The 24096-nt window shown below is 38.1% G+C and overlaps 1 protein-coding gene across 5 annotated transcripts in view; it reads left to right on the top strand.

Moving 5' to 3' along the window:
- The window catches only part of LOC106082845 (lutropin-choriogonadotropic hormone receptor), a 178418-nt gene that overhangs the window by 32860 nt on the left and 121462 nt on the right, over positions 1-24096 (top strand). The gene's annotated exons all lie outside the window — the stretch shown is intronic.

Here is a 24096-nt window from a genome sequence, read left to right as displayed (position 1 = left end):
ACAGCTTTTTGGATGAAGATGCCAGCGATTGTGTGCGGTGGACTAGTAACCATACCCAGCAAACCAATCGTTACGAAATCTGTACGAACTTTGGATGATTCTTCCGACTTCAGATCCGAAATCGTAACGAAATTTTTAAGAAAGTTATGTGGAGTGGTTGACATGATTTCGGAACGTCGAAGTTTCGTAGAGAAATCCGAGAATATTGGTTCCTTGTTCGGAACGAATTCTGAAAAAAACCTTGGGAAATTCGGAAAGGGAAATTTCTTGTCGAAATTTCGTAAAGAATTCTCAATAATTTCGGAAGTATTTTCGTATTGAAATCGGATGTTTCTTCCGAAACTTCGTAAAGAATGCTGAAAGATTAGTATAGAAATCGGACGTACCTTTTAAAACTTTGTAAAGATTTCTGAAGTAATTTTGTATTGAAATCGGATGTTCCTTCCGAAACTTCGTAAATAATTCTGAATGATTGCGGAAGTAATTTCGTAATAAAATCGGATGTTCCTTCCGAAGCTTCATGAAGAATTCGGAACGATTTTGGAAGTAATTTCATATAAAAATTGGATGTTCCTTCCGAAACTTGAAAGTAATTTCGTAATGAAATCGGATGTTCCTTCCGAAACTTCTTAAAGAATTCCGTACAATTTCGTTAGTAATTTCGTATTGAAATCGAACGTGCCTTCCGAAGCTTCGTAAAGAATGCTGAACGATTTTGGAAGTACTATCGTAATGAAATATGATGTTCCTTCCGAAACTTCATAAAGAATTCTGTAAAATTTCGGAAGTATTCTCGTATTGAAAACGGACGTACCTTTCGATAATTCGTAAAGAATTCTGAACGATTTTGAAAGTTATTTCGTAATGAAATCGGATATTCCTTCCAAAAATTTAATAAATAATTATGAATGATTGCGGAAGTAATTTCGTATTGAAACCGGATGATTCATCCGAAACTTCGTAAAGAATTCTGAATGATTGCGGAAGTAATTTCGTATTGAAATCGAACGTGCCTTCCGAAACTTCGTAAAGAATGTTAAAGGATTTTAGAAGTAATTTCTTAATGAAAACGGATGTTCCTTCCGAAACTTCGTAAAGAATTCTGAATGATTGCGAAAGTAATTTCGTATTGAAGTAGGATGTTCCTTTCGAAACTTCTGAAAGAATTCTAAACGATTTTGGAAGTACTTTCGTATAGAAATCGGATGTTCTTTCCGAAACTTCGTAAAGAATTCAGTACAATTTCTGAAGTATTGTCGTATTGAAATCGGACACACCTTCCGTAACTTCGTAAAGAATTCTGAACGATTTGTATTGAAATCGGGCGTACCTTCCGAAACTTCAGAATGATTTCTGAAGTAATTTCGATGTTCCTTCCGAAACTTTGTAATGATTTCTGAACGATTTTGGAAGTAATTTCGTATAGAAATCGGACGTTCCCTCGAAACTTCGTAAAGAATTTCGAACGTATTGAACTCGGACGTACCTGCCGAAAGTTCGTAAAGAATTCTCAATAATTTCGGAAGTATTTTCGTATTGAAATCCGACGTACCTTTCGAAACTTCATAGAGAATTGTGAACGATTAGTATTAAAATCGAGCGTAGCTTCCGAAACTTCGAAATGATTTCTGAACGATTTCTGAAGTAGTTTCATATTGAAAACGGATGTACCTTCCGAAACTTTGTACAGAGATCAATCAACAAACTGAGTCGATTTTTTTCATTGACACACATAATAGTAAACACGTAAAGATATGTAGCAGTGAAAAATATCTGTATCTCGGAATAGGTACTGCCTATTATATAAAAATCTTCAAGTCTTTCAGGAATAGGCTCAAAATGGACTCCAGAGACCCCACAGTTGCGGTGATGATATCGCCCTTCCTATAGGTCTGGGTGCCTTGGCACCTGTAGCCGAGAGTAATGCTTCAAGCTCTGGTGTTACTACAGAAGAAGGCTGACTATCTGGCGCCTCCTGTCCAGTATTTTCACAGCTTGCATAGGACTTGGATATACTCCGAAAACCTGGTTGGAGGCACGCCACATGCGACATATTATCGCCATACCTTTGGATGATCATCGTAAATAACCTATTACGGATGCAGACTAGGAAGGAATTTTGAACCTGTCTACTACGATGGTATAATACTTTTAAGGGGTAAGGATCCGAACCAGCTAGGTGTAAATCCATAGCGGCATGGGGTCGACTAATATCCGCACCCTTTTTCAACCTAACGTAATGAAGACACAACAACAAAATCTGCATTTTTATACACACCACCGAAGGATGGGAGTATATACATTTTGTCATTCCATTTACAACACATCGAAATATCCATTCCCGATCCTATAAAGTAAAAATCTAAAACGATCTAGCCATGTCCGTCCGTCTGTCTGTTGAAATCACGCTGCAGTCTTTAAAAATAGAGATATTGAGCTGAAACTTTGCACAGATTCCTTTTTTGTCCATAAGCAGGTTAATTTCGAAGATGATCTATATCGGACTATATCTTCTTATAGCCCCACATAGACCGATTTTGGTTTAGGGTCTTATGCCCATAAAAACCACATTTATTATCCGATTTTGCTGAAATTTGGGACAACATCAAATACGGAGATTAAACTTCGTGCAAAATTCATTCCGAACTGTCAGAAGAAAAATTAAAAAATAAAATTTGGCAAGACGTTCAGACATCGTTCAGAATTCTTTCAGAACTGTCGGAACAAAAATTCCTTCAGACAAATTGTCCAGAAATCCTTCCGAATTGTCGTCAGAAAAATTCAAAATAAATAAAAGACGGTAAGAAACCATTAAAAATTCATTCAGAACTGTCAGAACCAAAATACCTTCCGTCAAACAGTGCAGAATTCCTTCCGAACTGTCCGAAGAAAAATTCAAAAAACTCATATGAAAAGACGGTCAGAAATCGTTCAGTGTTCTTTCAGAGCTGATGGAACAAAAATTCCTTCAGACAAACAGTCCAGAAATCGTTTACAATTTCAAAATACAAAAACCCTATACGAAAAAGCGTTCAGAAGTCCTTCAAAACTGTCGAAACAAAAATTGCCTCAGAATATCGAACACAGTTCGGAACGAATTCGGTAGGATCGTGTCGGAAGACTTCAGAATTTGTTCAGATTTATCTGACATCAGACATTTGGTTTGCTGGGTAGGTAAACTCATTGTTACAGTCTGTATACATATGCATATGACAGAATGTGGTTTCTTTAAAACCAAATATGTAAATGAATTGTGTTGCCACTGAATGGTTTTTTTTGATCACAAAAAAATAATTAAATTCAATTCTTATTATTATTCATATCTATGACATTATTGAAGTTCAACAGCAAAAGCTGTAAACCAGTGGCCATTGAAGCAGCGGAAGAAAGTAGAATATCCCTTTAATTTAATTCCCCATGAAACACATAATGTTTTAATGTAACAAAATGATGAACAATTAAGCCGAGTAGACTTCTGTCTGGCAAAAGTCATTTTTAGGGCATTTGCATATTGACAGCACATTAGTTAAGAGATTAATAAATTCAAGCCCTAATAAGCTTTTAAGCATTTACTTTGTTGTTGCAAGTTGTTAGTGGCATTGTTTTGAACATTACACCGTGTGTGTAAACAATTTGTAACGCCTTTTTCAAAATACATGTCAATAACAAAATGGATTATGACATGAATGGCATGTAGGTACATGTGTGTATTTTAATATTTACATGATTTTCATATGTTTACTTGACAAATACGATTTGTATTATTAATTGGGGCAATGAAGTGAATAACAAATTACTAATCAGGTTATTGGCTATAAATAATAACGTTGTAAATATTTTGGGGGATTTTTTAAAAGCGATAATGTTTTACTTTTGATTCGAACAAGTTTTGAAGGAAGTATCCATTGGCGATCGAGTATTTGAGAAATTCAAACAAAATCATAGTCATCATATAGGCCATTGGATTGCGTTTGTACAAGGAATCTTATAGAGAACGTCTTTTAATATCTGAAAGCAGCATGAACGTGCTATGTAAATCTATGCTTGATGATGGGCCAATACATGCAAAAAAGTTTGGAATATCTTTACAACAAACAAATCGGTTTTATTGGGGATGTATTGGGTTGCCCAAAAAGTAATTGCGGATTTTTCATATAGTCGGCGTTGACAAATTTTTTCACAGCTTGTGACTCTGTAATTGCATTCTTTCTTCTGTCAGTTATCAGCTGTTATTTTTAGCTTGCTTTAGAAAAAAGTGTAAAAAAAGTATATTTGATTAAAGTTCATTCTAAGTTTTATTAAAAATGCATTTACTTTCTTTTAAAAAATCCGCAAATACTTTTTGGGCAACCCAATATTATTTTGATGGTAGCTGTATAACATTTTCCTCCACTGCTGAGTGTTAGTGATGAAGTTGCCACTTTTTGGAGTAAAAGTCACTTCGTTTATGATAAAACTTTTAGGAATTTCGCCTATGTTAAAGGATAATTCTTTTACTCAAAAATCGGAAATCATTTTAGGCAACAAGTAAAGGCGTGCTAAGCTCGGCCGGGCCGAATATTGGGGACCCACCACCATGAATGATGCTAAAAATAAAATAAATTTATTTGAAGCGCATAATTTTATTCTACATACGAAACTTCTGTCAAACCAGCAAAAATTAAAGCAAGTATGATCGAGAGACCGGTTTACATGAGAGCTATATCAGGTTATAGACTGATTTGGAATGTATTTGTTAAAATTGTTGGAGGTGGAGTTGTTGGAGGTTGAAGTTGTTGCAAAATTTCTTGTAAGGACTCAAATTGGGAGATCGGTTTATATGGGAGCTATATCAGATTATATACCGTACATGTCACAGTTTTTGAAAGTCATAACTGAATATTACATGCAAAATTTCAGCCAAATCGGACAAAAATTGAGGCTTGAAAGGCCTCAAGAAGTAGAGCTGGCAAAATATCGATGGCACTATCGATAATATCGATATTTATTTTTTTGACTGCATATCGATTGTTATTTTTCCGATGGATACTATGGCAAAAGTTCATTCTTTTTGCATAATTATGCAAAAATAAGCAATCCGACACTGAATGCTTCTTTAAGATACATTGCGCCTATAGAGAGCGCAATTTTCATCCCATGAGACTAACATTTTGTACAATGATTTCTCTCATGACTTCCTACTGACTTTATTAATCTTGGTTTTATTTGGCTGTGCATTAATATTGCTTCTATACAAATCGATCTGATGAAATTTTTTCCCATTTTCTTTTGAAATTTAGGTGATGGGAAATTATCGAAAAATTATCAAAAATATCGAATGTTGCGATCTCACTCCTAAGAATTTTGAGAAATTTTTTCGTTTGATTTTTGGTATATAATAAATGGTCAATTTTCCACCAAAATTTGATGGAAAATTTGTTGTAACCGGTTTCAGTCGTCTACTTTACACCAATCCAAATTTTATTACGATACCTCTTTCCTAACTCTAGCTAGAATTTGTTTAAGGCAGCTTTATTCTTGGGTATTTTTCGTCGTTAATGCGAACCTGGGTACACGGAGCAGCATCAAGAGCCATTGCCGTTGTCTAGAGTTCGAAGCCATTAATACAACTTCCAAAAGATATATGCACTGTGTTGGCAATCAATGTAAAATTCAGCTCTGACTTTATGACCAAATGTCGCAGCCGATGAGTCAGTTCCTGCAGCAAATAGCTACCACAATTAAAAAACAAAAAGAGGTATCATTACCAATTTCACAGTAACAAGAATTTTGGCATTTTCGATTTTGAAAAATTCTGGGGTGGGGAAAGGGCCCCCCAAATTAAAATCTTGGCTATGTCCCTGATGGGAGCTATATCTAAATCTGAACCGATATGGCCTATTTGCAATCCCCAATGACCTACATCAATATTAAGTATCTGTGCAAAATTTCAAGCGGCTAGTTTTACGCGTTCGACCGCCGTCATGATTTCGACTGATGGACGGACGGACATGGCTAGATCGACTCAGAACGTCAAGACGATGAAGAATATAAATACGTTAGGGGACGACGGTGTTACATACGGAATGACTAGATTAGTATACCACTATCCTATGGTGGTGGGTATAATATTGTATCGTTCACAGCGGGAAGATGATTTTTCTGCTATTTGGTATTTTTCTTTTTTTGTACCCAACTCCGAAGAATGGGGACGATCCAGCCATGTACGTCTGTCTGTCTGTTGAAATCACGGTGCAGGCTTTAAAATTGAAGATTTTTTTTTGCCCATAGGCAGGTTAAGTTTGAGGATGAGTTATATCGGACTATATCTTGATATAGCCGCCATATAGACCGATCTTCCGATTTCTGAGGTTTTAGGCCCATTAACGCCACATTAACTATCCGATTGCGCTGAAGTTTGACACGATGTCGATGAAATTTGGCACAAGGATCTATGTTAGGCTTTCCGACATAAGTTACATATATGGTTCTGATCGGTCTTTATTTGGATAATTGCCATATATACCGATCTCCCAATTGAAGGACTTGGCCGCATAAAAGTAGCATTTATTATCCGATTTCGCTGAAATTTGGCACAGTATGCTGTGTTAGATCCTTCAACATATGGTCCCCATCGGCCTACATTTCGACATAGCTGCCATATAGATCGATCCTTCGATCTAAGATCTAGAGCCCATAAAAGGCGTATTCATTATCAAATTTCGCTGAAATTTGGCATTGTCACCTATGTTACGCTTTTGGACATCCGTGCCTTATATGGCTCAGATTGGTCAATATTTGGATATAGCTACCATATAGACTGATCTCCCGATTTAGGGTCTTGAGCCCATAAGACGCTCATTTGTTACCAGATTTCGCTGAAATTTGGCACAATGATCTATGTAAGGCTTTCCGAGATTCGTTCCCTATATGGTTCAGATTGGTCTATAGTTGGATATTGCTGCCGTATATACCGGTCTCCCAATTTTAGTCCTTGGACCCATAAAAGGAGTGTTCATTACCCAATTTCGCTGAAATGTTATATAGTGAGCTGTGTTAGGGCTCAAAACCTTATATCGAGATATCGGTCTGTATGGCAGCTATATCCAAATCTGGACCGATCTAAGCCAAATTGAAGAAAGATGTGAAAGGCCCTAACACAACTCACTGTTCCAAATTTTGGCAAGATCGATCTAGACTATATCCAGTACGGATATCAAGGGATCTATCGCAACATACTGTGTCAAATTCAAACGACAACGGGAAAACATGCGCCTTTTATAGGCCCGTGGATGATAAATGCGCTTTTGATCGGGAGATCGGTCTTTATGGGGGCTCTATCAAGATAGGGCCAGATATAGCCCATCTTTGAACTTTACCTGTCTAGAATCTGTTGTTGTTGTTTAAGCAGTGTATTGTACACCGCGAAATAGGATCTGTGAAAAGTTTGAGTTGGAGGCCACCGTAGCGCAGAGGTTAGCATGTCCGCCTGTGACGTTAAACGACTGGGTTCGAATCCTAGCGAGACCATCAGAAACGGTGGTTTTCCTCCTTTAATGCAGGCAACATTTGTGAAGTACTATGTCATGTAAAACTTCTTTCTAAAGAGGTGTCGCACTGCGGCACGCCGTTCGGACTCGGCTATAAAAAGGAGGCCCCTTATCATTGAGCTTAAAACTTGAATCGCACGTTTCTTAGTGGAATGTTCATGGGCAAAATTTGCATTTGAAAAGTTTCAGCTCAATATCTTTATTTTTAAAGAACGTACAGCCGATTCAAATCAGTTCAAAACCTGGTATAGATCCCACAGCAATCGATCTCCCAATTTGAATGCTTGAACCCTTGGAAGCCGCAGTTGTAATCCGATTTGGCTGAACTTTTGTACGTAGTATTCTGACACGGTTTTGGAATTGTAAAGCGGACAAGCTTGCGAGACTAGGAACTGCCACTTTACAGGGAAACTGAAATCTGGGAGTATGCCTCAAGCGACATGCAAGCTATGTTTTCAGGATCAGGCCCGAAGAACAACGAATGATAGACGGTCACAAAGAGGGGGCTGTGCGCATGCCGATCCTATGTGTTCTAATCTAGACTTGTAGAGGTCTGCCGCTTTGCTGTCACTGGCTAGAACAGACGTCTCAGTCATTGTGTCCGTCATGACAGGTCACTGTCTAACCGAAAAACATGCTGACAGACTGAAGATGGGCAGTAACGACCATATGTGATGTGATGATGTCATGTGAGGACATCGAAGAGGAAGAGGTTTTAGAGCACCTTCTGTGTATGTGTCCCCACCTAGTAGTCAGAAGGAGTTCCCCTTTAGGTTCTCATTTCTTTGAGAAACTGTCTGATTTAGCGAATGTGAACAGTCGCAAATTATGTGGCTTTTTAAAGCGATCTGGATGGTGTAACGGTAGGAAGTAGAAGGCGTCTTCCTTCTTCTTTTGCTGTGGTATCATTATAAACGAAAACGCCTAATTGAGTCGGAAGGTAGACTGCCACTTAAACCTAACCTAAGATATATCTCACATACAAACCATTTCTAGAAAATGCAAATTTTCGATTTCGATTTCGCTGAAATTTTGCACAATGACTTCCAATATGACCTCCAACCAACATACCAATTATTTTTCGAAAAGATCCATAAACTGATACAGCTCCCATATAAAGCGATATCATAATTCGGCTTATGGAAACTCCTAAAGGCTTACTTCTTAACTTTAAATTCAAATTTACGATCTATAGAATACAATATTCGGCAAGCTGTATTTAAGCACATTTTCTTCTTATTCTTATAATTTAATGAAAAATTCGATAAACTACAACAAAAACCAATCCCCCAAAAGTAATCCAAACTTAAAAGAACATTTCTCTTCCTTTTTTCATTACGTTATGAATCATAGAAAATTTATTATGCGGAATAATTTTATTTATTTTTTTTTACATCACAAATACTTGCTGTGCTTTCGACACACATACACACACTCACCACATAGTCTGTATAGGCAATCAGAGCAAGAACAGAAAGAAATTTTATTATTATTAAATTCGAATAGCTTGCAGCAATCTGTTAACACCAAATATTTATTTTGTTTCATTTGTTGGGTAAACAACAATGAATTTGAATAATAACGCATTTCAATCTTATCTCCCCACAACAGAACATTGAACATTTCAATGTAGTTTTTGTTTTTGTATAATTTAATAAAACATCGGAACCACATCGCTTGCGTAACATGCCAATGAGCATACAAGACAGCAAAGGAACATATTTGTCAGGTTTAACAGTTGTAGACAAATTGAGAACTTTATTAAAAGCTTGGGCGCCTCCAAGTCTTTTTTTTTGCATGGTATATTAGTTATGAATATATATAACATATGGATATTTTATTGCCAGGAGAAACTTACACTCAGAGAAATTTGTTAGTACAAATAGGAAATATGTTTGCTATAACAGCAGAAAGTCTGCTAAAAATGGAACAGCAGCAATTTTTTGCTAAAACAGCAAACATTTTCTGCTCTTAACAAATGGCAAAAAGTTAAAAATATAGAAAATTGAATTAATATTAAAAAAAAAAATATATTCCATCTTAATTTTAAATGTTACAAGCATAACTTAAAATTTTTTATAATTTCCTATTATTTGTTAATTTCGGAACAAATTTAAATAACTAATAGTATTGTATTAATGCCCGCTCCGCTGCGCTTTCTTTTACATTATATGGAACAAAATTATCATTTGCATAACAATATAAATGCCTTTATCTCAATTCCATATAATCATTATTCGTATATGAATTCGCTCGGAGGGTTTATGGTCATTTAAGATCGAAGCCTGATATTCTTACATGGATTTTGGTAGTGGGTAAGGGGTTGGTGTGGACCCCCAGAAACGTTATCCCGTAAGTGCGTATGAATTTCGTGCCCTAATCCCAAATACCTTTCATTTGAGCTCCAAATTGCTCAGATCGGTAGATATGTGTGTCCAATTTGGGGATCTTTTGTGAGGTGGTCCCACAGACACTTGGCCCTGAAAAAATATTACCATCGTGCTCTACCTTTAAAACCATTTTTTAAACCCCATATTGCCATTGGTTTTATGGGAGTTTATGGGATAAGGCGTCCCCCAAACACTTGGTCCCAAAATTGTGTACTAAATTCGTTTTTAAATCTCAAATACCTTTCATTTGAGCCACATATTACCATGGTCGGTAAGCTTTTACTATTTGGGAGGTGTTTTGGGGGAAGGGGCGGTGCCCCAAACCCTTCTTCCTCCTTTTCTTCTCCTTTTGGATATCAGCTTCGTATTATACTCCCAAATACCTTTATTCGAGCCTCATGTTGCGTCAATCAGTAATTAATTGCTGTTTGTGGGTTGTTTTTGGGGAAAGGGCAGACACCCAGAAAATTGGTCTCGAAAGTGGGTACCAATTCTTGCTCTACCTCCCAATACCTTTCATTTAAGCTCCACATTGACATGGCCGGTAAATATGCCCGATTTAGGGGTGTTTTGGGAATTGGGGTGGTCCCCACACACTTAACCCTAGAAATATATCAGCAACTTGCTCTACTCTCAAATATCTTTTATTTGAACCCCATATTGCCATTGGCCTCAAAATTGAATATCAAATACGTTTGGTAATATCAAATACCTTTTATTTAAACCTCTTACTGCAAAAGTCAGCAAATATGTCCGGTTTGGGGTATGGACCCTAAAAACTATCAATATCGAGCTCCACTCTCTTTAAGACCCAAATTGTCAAGGTTTGCAAATACGTCCTAATGTAATTGCGGGTGGGATGTTGGTTAGACAGTTGGTCCCGAATGTTGATATCACATTCGTAATCTACTCCCAATTGCCTTTCATTTGAGCCCCATATTTCCATAGTCGAAAAACATGACCGTTTTGGGTGCTGTTTTGAGGGATAAGGCGGCCACTCAGTGAATTGGCCCTGAAAATATATATCAGATTCTTGTTCTACTCTAAAATATCTCTAATATGAGCCCCATATTGCAATGGTCGGCAAATACGTCCTATATGGGTTGTTTTATGGGATTGGGGTGTCTCATAAACACTTTACGAATATTTATATCAGATTCGGGCTTTACTCCCAAAGACTTTTCATTTGAGCCCCATATTGCTATGGTAGCAAATTTTGAATATCAAATTTGTAATCTACTCGCAAATACCATTCTTTTGAGTCCCATATTGCCCTTGTCAGTAAATATGTCCGATTTAAAGGGGGTTTTGGGTGTTGAGGTGGTCCTCCAAACACTTGGTCCGACAATTGGATATCAGATACGTTTTCTAATCTTAAATACCTTTCATTTGAGTCCCATATTGTCGTGATTGGTGTATATATGTATTTGGTAGGTTTTGGGGTGGGGCGCCCCCCTAGGTACCCCATCCGAAATTTGAATGCCAAATTTTTGTTTGTTGATCACTATAAGAGAGCACACAAAACTTCGCTTAAATCGCACCACCCATATCCGAGATCTAGCGTTTCTGAAAATGAGGGTAAGGGGGAGGGTCCGCTCCCCCTTCAGATATCAAAAAATGTAGTACCCTATTTTCACCACGGGATCATTATGCACCATCTGTGAAAATTTCAAGAAAATCGTTTCAGCCGTTTCTGAGTCTATAAGAAACACTCAAACAAACAAACTGATTTTTATATATAAGAAGATGAGAGCTATATCTAAATCTCAACCGATTTCCTTGAAATTCACTACTTATGTCGAGAGTCATTAGGAAATCCTTTCTGTCAAATTTCGAGAAAAGCGGGTAACTAATGACCATTTTATTGCATTATTACTGCATGAATATATATATGGGAGCTATATCCAAATCTGAACCGATTTTAGTGAAATTCACCTGTAATATCGGGAGTCAAAGAAAATCCTTCCTGCCAAATTTCGAGAAAATCGGTTAGTAAATGATTATTTTGTTGCATTATTACTGCTAATCGGACGACATATATATGGGAGCTATATCCAAATCTGAACCGATTTTTTCCAATTTCAATAGGCTTCGTCTCTAGGCCGAAAAACACGTCCGTACCAAATTTGAAGACGATTGGATAGAAATTGCGACCTGTAGTGTGTACACAAATTAACATGGACAGACGGACAGACAGACAGATAGACAGACAGATGGACAGACAGACAGACGGACATAGCTTAATCGAATCAGAAAGTGATTCTGAGTCGATCGGTATACTTATCAATGGGTCCCCAAACACATGGTCCCAAAATAGGTTATCAAATTCGTTTTCTAATCTCAAATACCTTTCATTTGAACCACATATTGTAATGGTCGAAAATTAGTACCCTTTGGGGTTGTTTTTGGAAAGGGGTGATGCCCTAAATACATGGTCCTACATTTGGATATCAAATTCGTATTCTACTCCCAAATACTTTTATTTGAGTCCCTATTGTGATGGTCAGTAAAAAATTGCTATTTGTGGGGTTTTTTGGAAAGGGGGAGACTCCCAAAAAATTGGTCCCGAAAGTGGGTATCAATTCTTGCCCTACCTCCCAATACCTTCCATTTAAGCTCCACATTGACATGGTGGGTAAATATGCCCAATTTATGAGTGTTTTGGGGATTGGGGTGGTCCCCCAAACACTGAGCCCGGAAAATATATCAGCAACGAGCTCTCTTCTGATATATCTATGTATCATTTATTTGAACCCCATATTGCCATTGGCCTCAAAATTGGAAATCAAATTCGTTTTCTAATCTCATTTAAACTCCTTATTGCAAAAGTCAGCAAATATGTCCGGTTTGGCGTATTGGCCCTAAAAATTATAAATATTTAGTTCCACTCCCTTTAAGACCCAAATTGTCTTGGTGAGCAAATACGTCCTATTTGGGGGTTGTTATGGTGGTCCCTAATGATAATATCAGATACGGGGTCTCCCTTTAATTTGATAATTTGAGCCCCATATTTCCATAGTCGGCAAACATGACCTGCTTGACCTGGGTGTTTTGGGGGGATGGGCGGCCACTCAGTGAGTTGGTCTTGAAAATATACATCGCATTCCTGTTCCACTCTAAAAACCCTCTTATTTGAGCCTCACATTGCAATAGTCAGCAAATACTTCTTATTTGGGTGATATTGTGGGGGTGGGATGGCCACATAGACACTTTTCGCGAATATTGATCTCAGATCCGTGCTTTACTCCCAAAGACCTTTCATTTGAGCCCCATATTGCTATGGTCGTAAATTTGTCCCCTTTGGCGGATGTTTTTCGGGAAAGGCGGCCCCTAAGCCCTTGGTCCCATATTTGGATATCATATTCGAATTCTACTCTCAAATACCTTTTATTTAAGCTCCGTATTCCCATGATCAGTGAATAAGTCCTGTTTGGGGGGTGTTTTGGGGAAGGGGTGGATCTTCAGAAACGTGGTCCCACATTTAAATATTAGATTCGTATTCTACTCGTAAATACCTTTCATTTGAGACCCATATTGCCATGGTCAGTAAATATGCCCGATTAAGGGGTGTTTTGAGATGTTGGGGTGGTCCCCCTAACACTTGGTCCGACAATTGGATATCAGATACGTTTTCTAATCTTAAATACCTTTCATTTGAGTCCCATATTGTCGTGATTGGTGTATATATATATTTGGTAGGTTTTTGGGGTGGGGCGCCCCTCCTAGGTACCCCATCCGAAATTTGGATACCAAATTTTTATTTTTAGGGAACTATATGAGTGCAAACAAAATTTCGCTTAAATCGCACCACCACTATCTGAGATCTGGCGTTTCTGAAAATTAGGGTAAGGGGGAGGGTCCGCCCCCCTTCAGATATCGAAAAATGTAGTACCCTATTTTTACCACGGGATCATTGTGCATCATCTGTGAAAATTTCAAGAAAACCGGTTTCTGAGAAACGGTTGAACCGATTTTAATATATAATATCAGCTGACAGTGTTTGCTGATATCAGCAGACTAATTTTTCTGGGTGTATTTAATTTATTTTTCTGCTTTTATATCATACTATCATTTTTCTGTTCATAATATATATATATTTTTGTGTTTATTTTTTTAATCACACCGCTGATGTTATGTGATAGGAATTTAATTAACACATTTCTCTAGAAAAATTTCTGCAACCATTTTTTCTACCAGCTGACAATTTGAAATGATTTGCAAAAGTTACACACGTGTGCTTTTATTGTTATGATAATTTTTGTTGTTGTAATATAAAGTTGTTGAATTTCTACATATTAAACTTGTACCATATGGTTTTAGTTTGAAATCGCCGTTTGACAACTAAATCATACAAAAACCACTAGCCAATTAAAAATTGTAATTATGGAAAAATAAGTAACAAGTAAAAGTGTGCTAAGTATGGCCGGGCCGAATCTTATATAACCTCCACAATGGATTTGTCTTTTGTCAAGTTCTTTGAAATTCAATTCAAATATATATGAGCTATATCAAGTTATATCAAGTACTAGTCATGGCTGTTAGAAGTCATTTGGAAAATACCACTTCCAAAATTTCTGGAAAATCGAATAATAATCAAATTGGGAGATCGCTTTATATGACAGCTATATCAGGCTATATATTTAGGCTATACTTGGCATTGTTGTTGAAATTCAACCCAAAACGATAGTGCACATTTTCAACCAAATCATATAAGGATTGCAGCCTCTAGAAGCTCAAGAAGTCTAATCGGTAGATTGGTTTATATGGCATACTAGGTGGACAGTGCCCGCTCCGGTGCGCATTCTTTAACTCTCTAATATCTTTTTAGGGTGGGGACACTGCGCCCTGAACGTGGGTATGGAATTCTTGCTAATGTAGCCTATGCCCGCCTATGACGCTAAAAGCTTGCGATCGAATCCTGGCGGAACTTCGTACAAAATTTAAAACGGTGGTTATCCCCTCTTAATGCTGACGACATTTGCGAGGTACCATGTAAAAAATTCTCCCAAAGAGGTGTCGCACTGCGGCACGCCGTTCGGACTCTGCTACAAAAAACTCAACTTGAATCGGAAAGCACTCATTGATGCGTGAGAAGTATGCCCCTGCTCAGTTTCTGGGTAAATTTTTACTCTACTTCCAAATGCCTTTCTTTTGAGTCCCATAAATGCGTATTGGTAAATTTTTCAGGTTTAGGGGGTATTTCGGGTAATCCTATTTTAAGAGGTTTTGGGGCTGGGTCGGCCCAGGTACTTGAACCTTTTGACCTTCTTATTATGAAATTCGTACCCTACTCTTAATCACCTTTTATTTGAATCCCATATTGTCCCGATCGGTCCACTTTCATTTTTGGGTGGTACTTTTGGGGTAAGGGGGAGGGTCCGCCCCCTCTCGATATTAAAAAATTATATAGCCTATGTTTCTTTCCAGGCCAACCTACACAATCTGTGAAAATTTCAAGGTAATCGGTTCAGCCGTTTTTGAGTCTATACCGAACAAACAAACAAACCGACAAACAAACAAAACTCTAGAAGCTCGAGAAGTCAAGACCCAAGATCGTTTTATATAACAGCTATATAAAAACATTGGCCGATTTGGCCCATTTACTATCTTCACCGACTTACACTAATAAGAAGTATTTGTAGAAAATTTCAAGCGCCTAGCTTTACTCCTTCGAAGTTAGCGTGCTTTCGACGGACGGACGGACGGACAGACGGACAGATAGACAGACTGACGGACGGACAGACTAACGGACACGGCTAGATCGATTTAAAATGTCATCACGAGCAAGAATATATTGGGTTGCCCAAAAAGTAATTGCGGATTTTTCATAAAGTCGGTATTGACAAATTTTTTCACAGCTTGTGACTCTGTAATAGCATTCTTTCTTCTGTCAGTTATCAGCTGTTACTTTTAGCTTGCTTTAGCTGGGAAAGCAGGGCATTAACATAGGCAATATCTCAAAATCTTGCCCACATGCCCTACACACGTTGTTACTTGCCACACCAATTCTGTAATGATCCCAAAGTGACCCGCAATGGTGGCGATAGCTATACTGACCTCCTCCCTGCTATCTCTCAGTAATAGTCTCGTCTTACGATCCGGATCCCTCCATAGGGCTTTCGCCCTCCTTCCGACCGTTTCACAGTTCGACAGATTTTACATGCACGTTCGTTGGCAACGCCCTTAAATCGGACTGCGTCGTCCCGTACCTTACTTTACTTTAATTGCCTTTCGCAGAACTTTTGTTCCACTAGCCGAAAGTAAAACAGCGTTCCAAGCGCCTTGATATCCTGCGCTAATTCTAAAATCTCTGACACCAAGTTTCGAGGTGTCTCCCACCACTTGATCCTTCCATCTGGCTTTTGGTCGTCCCGGTTTGCGTGTACCACCATGTTTGCCTTCAAAAGACTTCATTGCTGGAGCTTCTTCACCCATTCTGACAACATGACCTTGCCAACGCAGCCGTTGTATTTTGATGCGTTTAACTATGCTATCGTCGTCATACAGCTCTTGGTTCATACGACGCCTATATTCTCCATTAACGCAAACTGGTCCATATATTTTACGAGAAATCTTTCTCTCAAACACTCCAAGCACTCTCTCGTGTGTTTTCACAAGTACCTAAGGCTCTGAACCATGTAAAAACACGGGTAGTATCAGTCCCTTGTTTCTGAACTGCTTACCTAGTCCAAAGTACAATAGCATCTGTTTGCCAGTATTATTCTTCGCTTTATTTAAAAACTGGAGTCGTTCGTTTCGGTTACGACGATGCCTAGGTAGATAAAGTTGCTGACTATCTTAAATTGTGGTTCCCAATATTCACAAATTTCTTTATCTGCTCGGTTGTACGAGGCGTTTTGGGAGTTGAAAGCGTCCATTTCGTTTTATCTCCATTTATTGTCAGACCCATTTTCAACGATTCTCTTTTGATTCTTTCAAAGACTGCAGTTACTTCTTCCGGTAAACCTTGTTTGGTATGGTTCGGAAAGTTCTTTCCTATTCTTACTGATAAACGTGTATCAGCAAGTGTCACCCTGCAGTTTCTTATTAATTTTGCAGGGATACCAAACTCAGACATGGCTTGAAATACCTATGAACTTATTGTATAATGCTATCGAAAGCGGATTTGTCCTTCTCGGTTATTTTCCAGGATTTGCTGCAGTGTGAATATCTGGTCCAGGGTGGATTTACCATGTCTAAAGTCTCATTGATATGGCCTAATTATCTCATTTACTTTAGGTTTAAATCTTTCACGCAGTACGCACGAGAGTATCTTGTATTTCTACTATTTCTCTGTAGTTGGCAAATTCTGTCTTATCTTCTTTCTTGTGTACGGGACATAGTATGCTGAGGTGCTAATCATCGGGCATGCGTTCTTCTAGTCAGATTGCGCAGGCAAGCTGATGCATACGTCTTATCAGCGTGTCTGTGTCCCATCTTAAGTATGAACCTGAACATATCCTCTATCCATTTTCCCATCGCCTTAAGTTTCATAGCAGCAGTGGCTGCCTCATACTTAAACTATATGTCCTCTGAGAGGACATCTAGAATAGTCTTTTGGATTCTAGTTAGCGTGCTTCTCATCTCTGAAACTGTTGTATTGTACTTAGGTTAAATTTTTTCTCCATCCGTCAATCAACTACTGAGACGCAAGTCAGTATTAGTCTAATCACGCTCCTCTAGCGTCATTGGACTATTCTCAGTTCGAGCCTATGGTCCGTCTACATATTGCCCATCATCTGTGAGCCTTCTTGATACGCTCCTTAATGCGACATTTTCTATTTAATTTCTTGTCGCTCACAAGTATTTGATCGTGCCAAATATCGAAATCGTTTTGTTGTGGAACCCATCCACCCACCTTAATTTTCCTCGTGGACAGGCAAATTTCTAGGTCTAGCCCTGTCGAATACCATCTACAAAAGCCTTTCGGTCCTTCTGCATAGCTTATTCGGATCGTTACTCCTTAATAAGTAGGAGGTCAGTATAGCTTTCGGTATCGTAACAGGACACTGCGAGCTCACCTATGCAAAATCGGTGTAGGAAGTAATATTTAGAGCTCACAACAAGCCGATTACTGGCTTAGTGGCATAGGTGGATCAATATTCGAAACCTATTTCAATCTAACCAATCTTACCCCTAAGAAGAATAATAGTATTGCCTGTGTAGCATACAGGTTCAAATCCCTGCTCAGTCAGCATCCACAATAGGTTATTTATGGTGGTTACCTATAGGAGTGGCGATAAAATGCTCCCCTGTGGCGTGCCCTGTGCCACTTTCTTCCTTATTTCTATGTGATGAGACTCACAATTTAACCACTTGCTCCTTAGCATATGGTTTTTCATTCTCTAAGGACCTAGTCCACCTGCACATTGTTAATAGCCCCCACAATGTCAATGTGAATGTGTTTGTCTTTAACTTTATCGACCTGTTCGTAGAAAAGCTTCTAGGAGGCTCGCTTTTCTACGATGCGCTCTGTTATAAAGTCTGTTAATATCTTTCCCAATGTTGCTAGTCTCCTCGGTCATCCTGGGTTTTTCTTGGGCTGATTTCCTTTCCCGAAGAGGACCACCATTTTCGACCCAACTATTGCAGTCATAAACCTGTTGAAATTGTTGCCAATATCGTCTTTATCTGAGTAGTCCTCCGAATTTTGATCTGTCGGTTTTCATTTTATGCCGGAAGCTTATCGGATTCGTCTGTTCTTCTATTTTTACAACATAAAACGTAGTCGTTGTATTTTAATACGCTTAATTATGACAACGACGGTATAGCTGGTGTTTCATACAACACCGAATTTCTCCGTTAAAGCAGAATTTATAGATTAAGTTATAAATATTTTTCTTCGAATTCTTATCAACATTCCCATGATTCGTCACCATGACTATGTAGAAGAATGCCTTTAAGCGACTTCTGTTGAATAATTTCAACTTTTGCTCTATATCTGACCCAGGGTAACTAATTTAAAAAGTCCTCGAAACAAACTTCATATCAGCACCAGTATTTTGTTAAAACAAGTTCTCTTTGGTCATTCAAGCATAAGTAAGTGCAAACATATGTCCAGGCCCATAAAACTAAATGGTGCTCAAGCAAATTAAATAGCCAATTCAATTTAAAGACCTAACAATTATATTCAATTTGCCACGGCATCCTGAAGTTGCAAACAGAAAATAATGCAGATATAACAAAGGAAATGCTCTTAATGAAATTTATTGCTTTAATAGACTTTAAGTAATAAAACTTCTTCACAAATTGATAAACAATAATGAGCGAGGCATCACTTTTGGTATATCAAATCAGAGAGAAAAATCTCTTACAGTATGTGTGGTGGTGGTGGATGTGTGATAGACATCCATTAGATAAAGTTCAAGTTCATGGTAAACACAAATCCATTAAAAGCCGAGTATGGATTTTAGCACAAACCTACAAATGGGTGGGATGTTATGTGCGGGTGGATGATTGGTTTCCCAAACAACTCATATACTCGTATATTCAACACAAGTAGGAGCGTGCTAAGTTCGGCCGGGTCGAATCTTATGTACTCTCCACCATGGATCGCATTTGTCGAGTTCTTTGAGCGGGATTTCTGCTTAGGCAAACAAAGAATAATGGATGAGAATTGTTGTGCTATTGGAGTTATATCAAGTTATAGTCCGAGACGGACCATAACTGAAATGAATGTTGAAGACCATATAAGAAGTCATTGGGTCCTATTTCAGGCCATTCTGATAAGAATTGCGCCTTGCAGGGTCTCAAGAAACAAAATCAGCAGATCGGTTTATATGGGAGCTGTATGAGGCTATAGATCTATTTAAACCATATTGAACACTTATGTTGAAGGTCATGGAAGAAGCAATTGCACAAAACATTGGATAAGAATTGCGCCCTCAAGAGGCCTAAAAAGTCAAGATCTCAGATCGGTTTATCTGGCAGCTATATAAGATTATGAACAGATTTGAACCATACTTAACACTGTTGTTGGAAGTCGTAACAGAACATGCACAATTTCAGCCAAAACGGATAAGAATTGCGCCCTCTAGAGGCCTAAGAAGTCAAGATCCCAGATGGGTTTATATGGCGGCTATATCAGGTTATCGAAAGATTTGAACCCTACTTAGCACAAGTATTGGAAATCACAACAAAAAACCTCATTTCAGCCGAATCGGAAAAGAATTGCGCCCTCTAGTGGCTCAAGAAGTCAAAATCCAAGATCGGTATATCAAACATGGCAGCTATATCAAAACATGGACCGATATGGCCCCTTTACAATCCCGACCGACCTACACTGATAACAAGTATTTGCGCAAAATTTCAAGCGGCTAGCTTTACTCCTTCGAAAGTAAGCGTGCTTTCGACAGACGGACGGACTATTGGACGGACGCGGTCGGGCGATCAGACGGACGGACACGGCTAGATTGACTAAGAATGTCATGACGATCAAAAATATATATACTTGATGGGGTTTTAGACCCATATCTCAAGTTGTCACAAACGGAATGACCAAATTAGTATACTCCCATCCTGGTGGTATAGGGTATAAAAATAAACACTTACCATAAATTCTGATAGAAAAACAAATCATTCAAAACCTATTGCACTAAAACAATATTTGAGATCATAAAATTTGTGGCACATTGAAGGCTCATCTGTCTGGGATTACTATCTAGGGACTGCAAACAAAGGGAACAGCTCATCTGCCAGATATAAAGATTAAAAGAGATTTTTTGCCAAATATTTGCAAAGCAATAAAATAACAAGTAAAAAGGCGTTAAGTTCGGCCGGGCCGAACTTTGGATACCCACCACCTCGGGTATATATGTAAACCACCTTTTGTCAAAATCCGGTGCAAAACTGACACCTTATGCCCCATAGCAGCTATATCAACATATGTTCCGACTTGGACCAAATACTAATAAGTAAACGTCATTGTTCAATTGTATATAACAAAATATTGGACCTTTTAGTAGTTATATCTAAAAATAAACCGATCTGAACTATATACAACACAGATGTCGAAAAGCATAACATAAGTCAGTGTGTCAAATTTCAGTGCAATCAGATTAAAAATGCGCCTTTTATTGGCTTCAAATCGAGAGATTGGTCTATATGGCGGCTATATGCAAATCTTGATCGATCTAGACCAAATTGCAGATATATGTGGAGGGGCTTAACTTAACTCTTTGTCCCAAATGTTAGCAACATTGGACAATAAATGCGCTTTTTATGGCCCCAAAACCTAAAACCGAGAGATCGGTCTATATGGCAGCTATATCCAAATCTGGACCGATCTGTGCGATAATGCAGAAGTATGTCAAAGGGCTTTACTTGACTCACAGTCCCAAATTTCGGCGACATCGGACAATAAATGCGCCTTTTATGGGCCTAAGACCCTTAATCGGAGGATCGGTCTATATGGCAGCTATATCCAAATCTGGACCGATCTGGGCCAAATTGACGAAGGATGCTGAAGGGCCTAACACAACTCACTGCCCCAAATTTCAGCTAAATCGGATAACAAATGTGGCTTTTATGGGCCTAAAACCCTAAATCGGAGGTTCGGTCAATATGGCAGCTATATCCAAATCTCGACTGATCTAAGCCAAACTGACGGAGGACGTCGGAGGGCCTAAGGCAACACACTGTCCCAAATTTCAGCAACATCAGATAATAAATGTGGCTTTTATGGGCCTAAGACCCTAAATTGGACGATCGGTCTATATGGCAGCTATATCCAACTCTAGACCGATCTGAGCCATATTGACGGAGGATGTCGAAGGGCCTAAGAAAACTCTTTGTCCCAAATTTCAGCAAAATCGGATAATAAAAGTGGCTCTTATGAGCCTGAGACCCTAAATCGGAGGATCGGTCTATATGGCAGCTATATCCAAATGTGAACCGGTCTGGGCCAAATTGACGGAGAATATCGAAAGGTCTTAGGCAACTTACTGCCCCAAATTTCAGCAAAATCGGATAATAAATGTGGCTTTTATGGGCGTATGACCCTAAATTGGAGGATCGGTCTATATGGCAGCTATATCCAAATCTGGACCGATCTGAGCCATATTGACGGAGGATATCGAAAGGTCTTAGGCAACTTACCGCCCCAAATTTCAGCAAAATCGGATAATAAATGTGGCTTTTATGGGCGTATGACCCTAAATTGGAGGATCGGTCTATATGGCAGCTATATTCAAATCTGAACCGGTCTGGGCCAAATTGACGAAGGATATCGAAGGGCCTAACACAACTCACTGTTCCAAATTTCAGCAAAATTAGATAATAAATGTGGCTTTTATTGGCCTAAGACCATAAATCGGCGGATCGGTATATATGGGGGCTATATCAAGATATAGTCCGATATAGCCCATCTTCGAACTTAACCTGCTTATGGATAAAAAAAGATTCTGTGCAAAGTTTCAGCTCAATATCTCTGTTTTTGAAGACTGTAGCGTGATTTCAACAGACAGACGGACGGATATATTTAGATCGTCTTAGATTTTTACGCTGATCAAGGATATATATACTTTATAGGGTAGGAAATGGATATTTCGATGTGTTGCAAACGGAATGACAAAATGAATATACCCCCATCCGTCGGTGGTGGGTATAAAAATTTTGCAAGTAGAAATCAAATATTTAAACAAGTAAATTTGGCCGAATTTTGAATACCCACCCCCTCGGGTATATATGTAAACCACCTTCCGTCATCATTTATGCACGCCCTAGCAGCTATATCGAAATATGGTCGGATTTGGACCAAATTCGGCATGGACATTGAGTGGTCTACTAAGTACAAGTCATTGTTCAATTTTGTAGATCAAAATCAAGATCCCAGATCGGCTTGTATGGCAGCTATATTAGGTTATCAACCGATTTCGACCATACTTTGCATAGTTGTTGGATGTCAAAACAAAGCCCTACTTGTAAAATTTCAGCCAAATCAGCCCACATTAATATTGGGTCGCTTCTTTTGGGTACATTTGGCTTGGGGTCATTTTTCATAATGAAAAGGCACATAAAATTTGGGGTCATTTTTCATAGTCATGGCACCATTTAGTTTTGGGATGAGTTTGCATACTTTTTTTTATTTCATTTTTCATAATGAAAAGGCACATCAAATTTGGGGACACCCTTTGTTGGTGGGTATAATATTTTATCTCATTAAATGTGATGGCTTAAATTGTTGACACTTCTTTATTTTTAGCTAATTTCGCAATTTGCCCAAAAATCTCCATTTTAGATAGACAACGTCTATCCAAGAAAGATGTCTGTAACATTTGAAATAGAAAAGATCAAAATGTTGACCTCCATACTTTAATAAAGGTCCATTAAATGCAAAACATGTTCCTATCTGATCGTCTACCCACGAAAAAAATCCAATGTCCTTGAATGTAAACAAGTAATGCCCTTTGAAAAAGTAAATAAAAAAGGTTTACACCTCCTTCGATGTTTGAGCATGTGTTTATAAATGCCATGAATCCTTATTTCAATAAACGTAATTACAATGTACCCTTATGCTCTTTTCGTGCAAGTAGGTATTCCAGAGAATATTGCGAAGGAAATTCAAACAAACTAAAAATGGTACTTGATTAAAGGCTTAGAGTTTGTACATTTTCTTCCTTTTCCCTTTTTCATTTGTATCTTATGGTTCGTTTGTTCCCTTTTTTTGAGGAATGAAGTCTGCTAAATCAACTTGAAATCAAGTTATTTATGTTCTTTACATTTTTGTATTTCAATTTCATATCTGAATACTTGTGGTCGGTCTGTATGGCGGTGGTGGTGAGTTGTACCAAAAGCTGTGGTTATCGCAATGATTTGCCTTTGGGATTTGTAATAAATGTATGAATTTGTAATTTTTATCAAATGTAAGTGAATTAGGGTGTAACGGGATTTAATTTGATTTATTCAAAGTGGTTAGCATTGGTAAATTCGAGGATTATTATGATACTAGCTGGATAGGGTCCGCCCCGCTGCGTCTTCTTGTACTTTATATGGAACAAAATTATACTTTGAATTTTTTTTTTTGACAATTAAAGAGCTTTTAGTGAAATACCATGCTACGAAAATAGTACAATATAAATGCCTTTATCTGAATTCCATATGATCATTATTCGTCTATGAATTCGCTCGGAGGGTTTATGGCCATTTAAGTTTGGATGTTAAAGACTTATTTTAGCTTA

Source organism: Stomoxys calcitrans, chromosome 2, assembly GCF_963082655.1.
Source record: "Stomoxys calcitrans chromosome 2, idStoCalc2.1, whole genome shotgun sequence".
Lineage (NCBI taxonomy): Eukaryota > Metazoa > Arthropoda > Insecta > Diptera > Muscidae > Stomoxys > Stomoxys calcitrans.
The sequence above is the reverse complement of the archived record's forward strand: the minus strand, read 5'-3'. Positions and strand labels throughout refer to the sequence as shown.